This window comes from Crocuta crocuta, unplaced genomic scaffold (genome assembly GCF_008692635.1).
Source record: "Crocuta crocuta isolate KB4526 unplaced genomic scaffold, BGI_CrCroc_1.0 scaffold39, whole genome shotgun sequence".
Taxonomy (NCBI): Eukaryota; Metazoa; Chordata; class Mammalia; order Carnivora; family Hyaenidae; genus Crocuta; species Crocuta crocuta.
In genome coordinates, this window is record NW_027533334.1 from 3,240,198 (window position 1) to 3,252,265 (window position 12,068).

The following is a 12,068-nucleotide window of genomic DNA, read 5'->3' on the forward strand; positions in this document are numbered from 1 at the left end:
AAAAGCAAAAATTGATTCACCTCTCCCAAGACTGATTGCAGAGACAGAGAGCAACATAGAGAAAACACAAATTCTCAATATCGAGCGTGAAAGAGGGGTCATCTCTCCAGATTATACCAACATTAAGTGGGTTTGATGAACAGCTTCATGCAACAAATTCAAAACATTAGATAAAACAAACTCCTTCAAAAACAAAACTTAACAAAATAAAATACACAATAAGAAATCATCCGAATGGTTCTACACATCATTAAAATCCTGAGCACACAATTTTAAAAATTCTCACACAGAACTCCAGACTCTCTTGGCCCTCAAAGTTGAATTCCATCATGTCTTTAAAGAAGAAATAAAACAAACTTTCAGAAAAATGGAGAAGGAATAAAACCATTCATTTTATGAGGTCAGTACAACCTTAAAATCAAAATCAGAAAAGAACAAAGAAGAAAGGTATAGACCAGTATCCTTCATGAACATAGATGGAGAAATCCTCAACAAAATACTTGCAAATCATATCCCAAACTATATACATCTATTTATATTCTGTATTTATATCATATATATAAAGACCATGAAGTGAGAAGTTGGTATGTCAAGAAACCTCTAAGCAAAACCAAGTTAAATCTGCAACAGAAATGGAAGGCATGTTTGCACAGGAGTGGTGGGAGCAGGAAATAGAACTTGAAAGTAATCATACAATTATAGACTAAATTTTAAAATACAGCAAAGGACAAGTTATATAGACTAATTATATAAGTGAATAAATGTTTTATTTCATGCTGTTCTGAGGGTTCTGACTAATGCAATTAAACAAGAGATATCAAAAAGGACAGCATCGATTATATTATTATTTTCAGGTCATATGGTTTCACACTGTTAAAACTCAAAACAAACAACTGGAAATCTCTGAGAAGTAATATAGTTCAGAAAGGTGGCAATGTAGAATAACATACAAAAACAAATATATTCCTATGTAAAAATAAGTGAAAAATAAAATATTTCATTTATAATTTTAAAATAAAATTACTGAGAAGCATGCAAAATTATATAAATACTACTGAGAGACATAAAGGAAAATTAATAAATCAAAAACCATATTCTAATTTTGAATATGATGACTGCATATCATAAAGATGACAATTCTTCCACACTGATTAATGATTACTTAATATGATTAATGATTTACTTAAATATGATTAAGTGAAAAATACCCATATGATTTATTTAGAACTAAACAAATTGATTCTGTCATATAGAAGGAAAACTAAGCAAGCAAGTATAACCAGGAGAATGCCTTGCAACCTTGGGGCAGCCACCTTAGAATACACAAAGCACTAGCTATTTAAGAAAAAGCTCATAAATTGGAGTTCATCAAAATTAAATTTTTTTGTTCTCCAAAATACACCATTAAGAAATGAAAAGGCAAGCCAGAGAGTGAGAAAATACATTAAAATATCTGATAATTATGCCTAGACTATAGAGAGAACTCCTACAAATCAATAATAAAAAGATACAAATGAAATTTTAAAATAGGCAAAAGATTCAGGCAGACATTTCACAAGAGAAGTAATGTGAATGGCCAATAAACACTAATGATGCTAAACATCATTAGACGTTAGGGAAATAAAAATAAAAACCAAACCACTTCCCACTCACACCAGACGCTGGTGAGGTTGTGGAGTAACCAGAATTTTCATATATTGCTGATGGAGGTGTAAAAGTGTACATGATTAACTCTGAAAAACTGTTTATAATAGAAGTTAAACATATACCTCACTTTTTGTCCCAGCAACTCTACTCTTCAGTATTTATCAAAGAGAAATAAAAATATATGCCCATGAAAGACCTGGAGCAATGTTTATAGCAACTTTATTTTTTGTAGCCCCTCCCCCCAAAATGCAACCTTTCCATACGTCCCGCAACAGGACAATGGATAAAACAAAGATGGTACATTCACACAATAAAGTCGTAGGAATAAAAAGGAACAAACGACTGATGTCATGGCAACAATATGGATTAATTTCACAGCTCTGGATTGAGAGAAGGAAGACAGGAATACCATATGATCTACTTATATGAAGTTCAAGAACAGGCAAAACTATCTACGGTAAGAGAAGTCAGACAGGTGATTGCCTTTTGGAAAAGGGAGGTGAAGAAGTAACATGGAAAGGTCACAAGTGAATTTCCTAGGATGACAGGAATAATAGAGGTGAGGGTGATAGTTGTTACGTGGGAAACACGTACTTTTCAAAACCATAAAACTAGACTTAAGTCCTGTGCATTTTATTGTAAGTTACACTTCAGGGGTTTTTTTTTGAAAAAAGGAAAATGACCAGGACATTTTTAGAAAGGAAAGATGAGCAATGGGAAGAAACTGCCCCGGAGGGGAGGAATGTTTTATTAGCAAATGATTTAGAATTGCCTGCCTGTGGAGATAATAATGAGTAGGGCAACTTTTAGTTAGTTGTGGGTTTTTTTTTACTGTTCTCTACAGACATGTTTCTTTCCTCACCCCTACCTACAGTCCCCAATATGCCTCTGACCACTGCTATAATGTACTAGTAACCATATTTAAAAGGTACAGCCATTAAACTATGTAGTACTTGGTACTGGCTCAAGAATAGAAAAATCAATGTGCAGACATCAGAAATGGACCATCATGCATACGAGAATTCCATATATGGAAAAGGGGGCTGTGCAAATTCCTGTGTAAAAATGGATTATTCAATACACAGCACTGTGACAAATAGATAACAATATGAAACAAAGTTGGATACAAACCATATAACTGACGTCAAAATAAATTCTGAAGAAGCCAGTCCTAAATATTAAAAAAAAAAAAAAAATTGATTCCCCCCTGCCCCCCCAAAAAAAAAAAAAAAAAAGGCCATGACAGAATATGGGAGAATTTGTTTTTGGAATCTTCAAGCGAAGGTTTTACTACATGTGATATAAAATTCAGATGCTAAAAAGACTAATAGATTTGACAACAACACAATTAAACATTTTTACATATAAGTAAACAAAAAGAAAAACACCTGGAGTATTTATAGCATACGTCATAAGGAATTACATTCTTTGGCATATAGAGTACTCATACAAAAAAAACTAATACAAATGAGCAAAGGATAATATCAAGTAAGAAAAATGCAAGCCCTTACATGATAACAAATATGAAATCAGAACTAAAGTCTCCCTTTACTAAAGGAACAGAATTTTGACTACAGGGAATCTAGAAAGTGATCATCTGGACCTTTAGTAAACACCATATAAGTTACTAAGATTTATCATTTGAACTCATTGGCTTAAAACTAAATGTGTTGGGGCACCTAGGTGTCTCAGTTGAGTGTCCAACTTCAGGTCAGGTCATGATTTCATGGTTTGAGAGTTCGAGCCCCACATCTGGCTTTCCGTTGACAGCACAGAGCCTCCTTCAGAATCTCCATCTCTCTCTCTCTTTCTGGTTCTCCCCCACCGCACGTGCTCTCTCTCAAACATAAAATAAACCAAATGTGTTCATTCAAATGGGATTTTCCTTTTTTTTATTTTTTTTTATTTTTTATTTTTCTGAGAGAGAGAGGGAGACAGCGTGAGCAGGGAAGGGTCAGAGAGAGAGGCAGACACAGAATCTGAAACAGGCTCCAGGCTCTGAGCTGGCTGCCAGTCAAACCCACCAACCATGAGATCATGACCTGAGCCGAAGTCGGACGCTTAACCGACTGATCCACCCAGGCGCCCCAGATGGGATTTTCCTATTCCCTACTTCCAGCATGGGTTTCATCCTCCCTACGTTTTCTGACACAGTATCAAAGAAGTAAACAGCTCTTTCAGATATTCTCCAGAACCTGCCATCACTACAGTTGCATGAGCTCTAAGTTTTAGAAACATTTGAAACAACATTTTGAAAATAACTTCATTAAGTCTTAAAACATAGCATGGCCCACAGTGACAGTATGTAACTTTCCCTTGTTTATCATTTAAGACATTACATCACTTTGCAGGGAACCTGTTTCTAAATGGTCACACAGAAAAGCAAACAGACAAAATTATCACAAAATTTTGTCAAAGTGAGTGGACCTTTGAAGTTCTTTTTCCTTTTCTAGCCCCTTTGCTCTCTAGCTCTATATTTTAAAACAGACTGAAACTTCCAGTGTCTGATAAAGCATCTTGCTTCAATACGAATACACATTAATAAAAGTACTCTTGATGATTACAGAACCTAAACACAATCCAGAGCTTTCCTCTTCTTTGAAAGCATGAACAGATAGCACAATGAGAAGGAAATACAAATGGCTTCTAAATATGAAAAGACATTCAACATCACTCACAGCAAGAAAAATGCAAAATAAAATTACAGTGAGCATGGTAAAGATTAAAAAAAGATGGATACCTTGTTATCAAGGATGTGAGAACCAGCACCCTCACATACTGTCAGTGGAAATATAAATTAATGCAACATTTAGAGTAGGCAATTTGGCATACTGATCAAAATTTGAAATGTTCTACAATTCTGTCTCAAGGAATTTATCCTACAGTGATATATGCACATAGGCAATGCAATGCACGTTACAAATGTGACATATGTAAAAAAAAATTGCTTATAATAGCAAAAGCTTATATGTAGTCTGATTAAATAGACTGGCATATCTATACAAAATGATAATGAATTTCATTAAGATAAATGTGATAATTCTGTATGTATCAACATGGGAAAATCTTCAAGATATAGAAGTAAGAGATAAAATTAAGGTGCAGAATATCTATGTAAAAACTGTATGCCTATATAATAGATCTCAGAACATATAAAAGAAAATGCTAACAGGCTGCCTGTAGGGAAAAGTTTTGGAGTCCTGGGAAACTGGGAGACTGAGGGCCAGGGATGGGAAAGAAGCTTAGTTTTGTTATATATGCTTTTGTATCTTTTGAAGTGTGTACCATGTTCCTACGTTACTGATCCAAATACTTAAGAATGTTCTTCAAAATAAGTTTAACATCTGTATATACTGCAGAACAGCAGTAACAAAGAGCTATACTGTGGAGAGACATGGGAATCAGAGGAAAAGATGGGACCGGGGGAAGAGTTAAGGGAACTGAAAGGGCCTCCTGTATGGGAGGGGCACGGAGAGCAGAGACTGTTGTAAAGGAAGAAGAAAATGGAGGGATCACGAATATAAGAAATGAGCGTATTCTCCCAGAGACGAGGACTCACAAGCAGCTCCACATGAGAAAGAACTGGCCCATAAAAAGTTTTCTCCTGGCTTTGTCCTCGTGACATGAATTAAACCAAGGCCTTGGGGATACTAAGCAGACTCAGCAGGGGAAGAATACATCTAGGACAGTTAGATCATCAGTGGACCTGATGACTATCACAGGACAGTCACCAAGCCAATACCATATATTGCTCCATTTTATCTTTCATGTTAAAATATAATAAATGCTTTTGTTTAAGGATGGTGGGTTTTGCTTTCCTTTTTGGCACTTGGGAAAGAGGATACTGGGGGGGAGTCCTGGGGAAGGAATCAATAATCAAATAAAACAACCCTATAGGTTAGGCACTGTTCTTGCATACTTATTATCTCCATTTTTTCTCTTTTCTTTTTTTTTAAGTTTATACCTAAATTCCAGTTAGTTAGCCTACAGTGTTATATTAGTTTCAGTGCACAATATAGTGATTCAACACTTAAATATAGCACCCAGTGCTCATCACAAGTGCCCTCCTTAATCCCCATCATCTCTTTAACCCATTTCCCAACCCACCTCCCCTGTGCTAACCATCAGTTTGTTCTCTGCAGTTAAGTGTCTGTTTCTTGGTTTGCCTCTTTTTTTCCTTTTGCTTGTTTGGTTTCTTAAGTTCCACATATGAGTGAAATCATATACTATTTGTCTTTCTCTGACTTATCTCACCTCAATAAGACTCTCTAGCTCCATCTATGTCATCGCCCCAAGTAGGCAAACAACCTTGAAAAAGAAAAGCAAAGGGGGACTGGGGGACAATCACAATTCTGGACTTCAAGTCATATTACAAAGCTGTAGTGATCAAAACAGTATGGCACTGGCACAAAAATAGACACAGAGATCAATGGAACAGAATAGAAAACCTGGAAATGAAGCCACAACTATATGGTCAATTAATCTTTGAGAAAGCCGGAAAGAACATGCAATGGGAAAAAACCAGTCTCTTCAACAAATAGGGTTGAGAAAACTGGACAGCAAAATATAAAAGAATGAAACTAGACCACTTTCTTGCACTGTACACAAAAATAAGTTCAAAAGGGATGAAGGTCCTAAATGTGAAACCTGAAACCATAAAAATCCTAGAGAACACTGGCACTATCCCCTTTGACATTAGCCATAGCAACTTCTTTCTAAATATGTCTCCTGAAGAAATGGAAACAAAAGGAAAAGTAACCTGTTGGGACTTCATCAAAATAAAAAACTTCTGCACAGTGAAGCAAACAATTAATAAAACTAAAAGGCAACCTACAGAATGGGAAAAGATATTTGCAAATGAAATATCTGACAAAGGGTTAGTATCCCAAACATATAAGGAACTTATCAAACAACACCCAAAAAAACAAATAATCCAATTAAAATATGAGCAGAAGACATTTTTCCAAAGAAGGCACACAGATGGCTAACAGATACATGAAAATATGCTCAACATCACTTACCATCTAGGAAATGCAAATCAAAACTACAATGAGATATCCTCTCACACCTGTCGTAATGGCTAAAATCAACAATACAAGAAACAACAGGTGTTGGCGAGGATGCAGAGAAAGGGGAACCCTCTTGCACTGTTGTCAGGAATGCAAACTGGTGCAGCCACTGTGGAAAACAGTATAGAGATTCCTTAAAAAGTTAAAAATAGAACTACCCTATGATCCAGCAATTGCACTACTGGGTATTTACCCAAAGAATACAAAAATACTAATTCAAGGGATCATGCACCTGATGTTTATAGCAGTACTACTACAGCCAAATTATGTAAACAGCCCCAAGTGTTTATCAACTGATGAATGGATAAAGATGTGCTATATATATTCAATGGCCATAAAAAAGAATATCACAGCCATAAAAAAAGAATATTGCAACAGCAATTAAAAAAAGAATGTTATCTCCATTTTAGAGATGAGGAAAGTGAGACTTATAGTAGTGAAGTAACTGGCCCACATAATAATAGGTAGTAAAGTAATAAAGCCTGGCTTTAAACCTGGGCATTCTGTAAAGAGGTTTTGCTCTTAACCATTTCATGTTACATCCCACCTCAGCCCCTATGAGGCCTCCCACCACTCACTGTTAAACAGAAGTTGTCATGAGAAATGAAATAATACATGTTGAAAAGTTTATTATAGTGTTCTTCATATAAAATGATCATTTAATAAAGTTAGCTATTATTATTAATAAACACCTCTGTCCTGGTTTCCTAAAAGCTCTTCAAATTCCGTATCTCCATAACTACAATCATTGTATTTTCTTCCTGCCCCAAGTATGTCCTCTATCTTCCATATGTTGGCTTCAGCTCAAATATCTTCATTCAATGCAAAAATCTAGTTATCATCATATACTGGATATGTATACACATCATATACTATATATATCATCATATACAAAAATCTAGATATATCATTATATATCATCCCTCACTGAATCTAGCCAATGACACTGTCCCCATTTCAGGAGCTCATAAATGCTCATCTTTGGTGTTTCATAGTTACAGGAATCTCACATAGGATAATGAAACAGGTTACATTTCAGTTGTAAGATTCAATGAAATGGAATACCTGATTGGAATAACTTGATCAACGTAAAAGTTACCTAAAAGGTGAAGAAGTAGCAAAATAAATAATCAAAATGTATGATCTGTCCCTGTTCTCAAGAGGTTAGCTATGCTGCAATTGTAAATATACATTGTGGTCTTTCCAACTTCCTCTGATCTCTATCATAACCAAACTGAGAGTCACTTTAAATCCGTTCTTATTAGGGGCGCCTGGGTGGCTTAGTCGGTTAAGCATCCGACTTTCGCTTAGGTCATGATCTCGCGGTTCGTGGGTTCGAGCCCCGCGTCGGGCTCTGTGCTGACTGCCAGCTCAGAGCCTGGAGCCTGTTTCAGAGTCTGTCACTCCCTCTCTCTCTGATCCTCCCCTGCTCACGCTCTCTCTCTCTCTCCTAGAAATAAATAAAACATTAAAAAAAAAATTAAAAAATAAATAAATAAATCTGTTCTTATTAGTAACATCAACCTCTAAAAACTTCGACATATTAGTTATTAGTATTTTCACTTGTCATATGTATTCTTTATCATTTCCCTCTAGTATATTTATAGATATGTCATGTCACAGAATTTCCACAATGTGAGTTTTAATCCCTTTTCATAAGAGACCTAAATCAGATTTTCAAAGTTCCCTTGCCCATTTACAAAAACTATGCAACTGCTCAGGTGAATGATTTTTAAAATTATACATTTTTCACTAAATTTAGAATATATAATGTATCTAAGCAAATAGTCAGCAATCCCTATCTGCCTTTTGATGTACTCAAAACTCTTCCCATTTTTTGTTTGTTTTTTTACTGAAAAATAATTAGCATATACTGTTATATTAGTTTCAGGTGTACAACATATTGATTGAACAATTCTGTACATTACCCAGTGCCCACCACAGCAGGTGTAGTTATCATCTACCACCACACAGTGTTATTACAATATTACTGATTATATTCCCTATGCTGTACTTTTCATCTCTGTGACCTACTTATTTTGTAAGTGGAAGTCTGCACCTCTTAATCCTCTTCACCATTTTGCCACTCTCCCCACCCTCTTCCTGTCTTCTAAATGCATTTTTCCCATATTCTTTGTTGAATAGTATGTTGTCTAAATAATATAGTTCGAAATACTTCTATATCGCTAACAAAAAACTCTGGATGTTCATACAGTATTTTTGCTGAAAATGTACAAATTCTGGTCTCTGTCAGGCTTACACTAAGAGGCAGGACGGTAGTTGTAGTATTTAAACTTGTGATTTTATTATAAAAGTTGACCCCGAGAGAGCTCTTATATTCCATTTCTAGAACAATTTTATTAATATTATATACATGTTTTTGTATTTTTAAGTAGAAATGCAAATGCAAATATATTAATGTATCACTGTTAAGACAGTATTTACTGGAATGCAGCTGGGCACAGCTACTGCCCAGATGAAATGGAATAATCAAATATACTATAGCTTGAAAAATACTTTCTTGCTGAATTGCAACTCCAAATGAGAATAACAATGAGCAGTTAGATAAACACATAGGGTATGGAATCCTGAATACCGTGTTTCAATCAGAAAAAGCATCAGATTTCAGTGAAAACAAAGCACTTTGCTCAGAATATCATAGCTGCAGCTGCAACCCAACAGATAACCTTTCTGTTCCTGAAATGTGAGAAATACAAGTCACGTATCCTTCCGCGTCCTTCATTTCAATAATAACCATTAGTAACATTATTGTTTACAGTAAAGGTCAACAGCCTATCAATAATGAGTGAAAATTTTATTTTTCATGGTCTCAAGAGATAGTAGTATCCTAAGATAATCAACCACTGTTGTAAAAAGAGATCGAGGAATAACTGAAGATCATTACAGCAGTCTTTATATAAACAGATAATATTATCTCTAGACAGTGAAATGAGCATCACTTTGTTCTCAAAGCTATAATTTCACTAAGCTCTCACTCACTAGACATGAATAGGTCAGTTTTCATTACAAGATAAACAGAGATATGTTCTAACTTATGGGCAAATAATCTACCATGGAAATTTAGTTTTCTTATTTCTTTCACACAAAACTCAGAGAAACATCCAAAGTATATTAAAAATATACATAACCAATCCCTTTTTTTTGATTCCATGTGAAATAGAATAAATTCATATTTAAGCAAGTTTTCAATCTCTAAGACCAGCATATTCATATTAATTTACTGTTTGCAACCTGAGATAATTTATATATAATATATAAGCAGATGTGTTAAGTGATCCTAATTCTTCAAACACAGAGGCAAAAGCAGATTGATGAGTATCTGGGGAGTGATCAACATGTATTTCTTTATTCTAGTTTCGTATCTCTGAAAAACAACTCTGGATATTTGTAGGGTTTCCTTGCTGCATATTACATCTCCACTAATGTTTCCATTAGGAATGCGTTTGTCGGGGCGCCCNTATTTTGTCCACATTGAAGAAAGATGTTTAATACTATTAAATCAGTATCTCAACAATGTCATACCTAATGATTCAAATACTCTTGGCTTTTCCCTCAACTTCACAAAGGGCTGGTAAAGCTCAAGATAACACTGTTGCATTAAAAGATAGTGCCAGCTACCTCTTTTTTTTTATCATCACTTTCTAGAAGCCCTCATAAATTTTCTTACATCTCATTTGCTAGAACTGTGCCAGTCATTCCCATTTGCAAGGAAAACTAAAAAATTTTATATTTATCAAGTCCTTTCATTGGGAATTGCAAGAGAGAAGTTGAAAATGTCTGTTAAGGTAGCCATTGAATAGGTTCTAGAACCGTCTGTTCTTTCAACTAATCAACGGTCTTTATGCGTGTGTGTGTTTGTGTGTGTGTGTGTGTGTGTATACATACATAACATAACATATTCACTCCTTCCCCAAGGAGATAATCCCAAAGACTCATTTAATTACAAAATACAAGTCTGAGTGTGAGATCTGTGAGGTAGAGCAAATCTTTCCCTCAGGGTCTAGTGTGCATCGTTGTGAACCACTGACGCACACCCTGAAAGACAAGTTATCAGTTCCGAACACACTCAATACACAGTGATGGAGAAAGAACAGAGTGATTGCAACAGAAACTCTCATTCAAAATGGGAAGAATAAGAAATATACAGTGGTCAACTGTCCACAGCACACAGCAGTCCCTACATAAACACACCTTAATTTCTTTGTTATCCTATCTGGCAGCCCCTGATTCAGCTACTCTCCCTTGACTGTTGTCATTCAGATTCCCTGGTTCTGCCCTTTGGGATGATGTCTCTTGTCCATTATTTTCCTTGTCTATAGAAGAGACTGGCATTGGCAAGCGGAGCCTTCCTACATTCTGTACAGCTTTTCTCTCTACTGCTAGTATACACATCATACTGCTCCCATGAGTACAGGGCATTGCCTTAGAGGCTGAATAGTCACCTAACATTTGCTATCCAGACCTGGTGTTTCTTTTTCTTTCTTTCTTTCTTTCTTTCTTTCTTTCTGAGAGAGAGAGAAAGAATGAGAGCATAAGCAGCGGAGGGACAGAGGGAGAGAGACTCTTACCAGGCTCTACGCCCAGCGCAAAGCCCAACACAGGGCCCAATCCCACAACCACGAGATCATGACCTGAGCCAAAATCAAGAATCAGATGCTTAACTGGCTGAGCCACCCAGGCGCCCCCAAGCTTGGGGTTTCTTTACAAATGGCTGTTTAAATTTAATTAAAATTAAATAAAATTTAAATTTAAGTTCCTCAGTCACACCAGCCACATTTCACCTGTCCAATAGCTACATGTCACTAGAACCTACTGCATTGGCTGCTAAAGGTATAAAACATTATCATCCTCAGTGAAAGTTCTATTAAACAGGGCTGCATAAACAGTGTCATAAAAAGCCCTGTTGAATTTCATTTGCAATGTTCCAAATCCACATAAAATTCACATATTTTTATCTGTTAGTCTATCTGTGGTTTAAAATAGACCATTATATTATGAAATCTTGGCATTTCCATAGCTAAGTTATCACTAAGTGTCTCATTCCTGGAACAGGTGTCAGAATTCACCTTGAAAACTACAGACAATCATCAAACCATCGTGTGTCCTGTGTTAACTCTGGACAAAAAGTAGCACTGGAGATTCTAAAGGTACTGAATTGCCTGAACTGCACTCCTTGAGAGTCTGCTGGTAAATTCAGCTGGTAGAAAGCTGGTAGATTTCTAGGGAGCCTGCCCTGGATCAAGGATGGCGCCCAGTGTGGGACACGTCTATAGCAATTGACCATAAGTCCTCAAAACTGTCTTGCAAGTTTAGTAGAATTCCTATAGGTAT

General features: G+C 35.8%; 1 protein-coding gene across 24 annotated transcripts in view; it reads right to left on the minus strand.

Moving 5' to 3' along the window:
* Nucleotides 1–12,068, minus strand: part of RIMS2 (regulating synaptic membrane exocytosis 2) — a 598,980-nt gene that overhangs the window by 450,364 nt on the left and 136,548 nt on the right. The window lies entirely within an intron of this gene.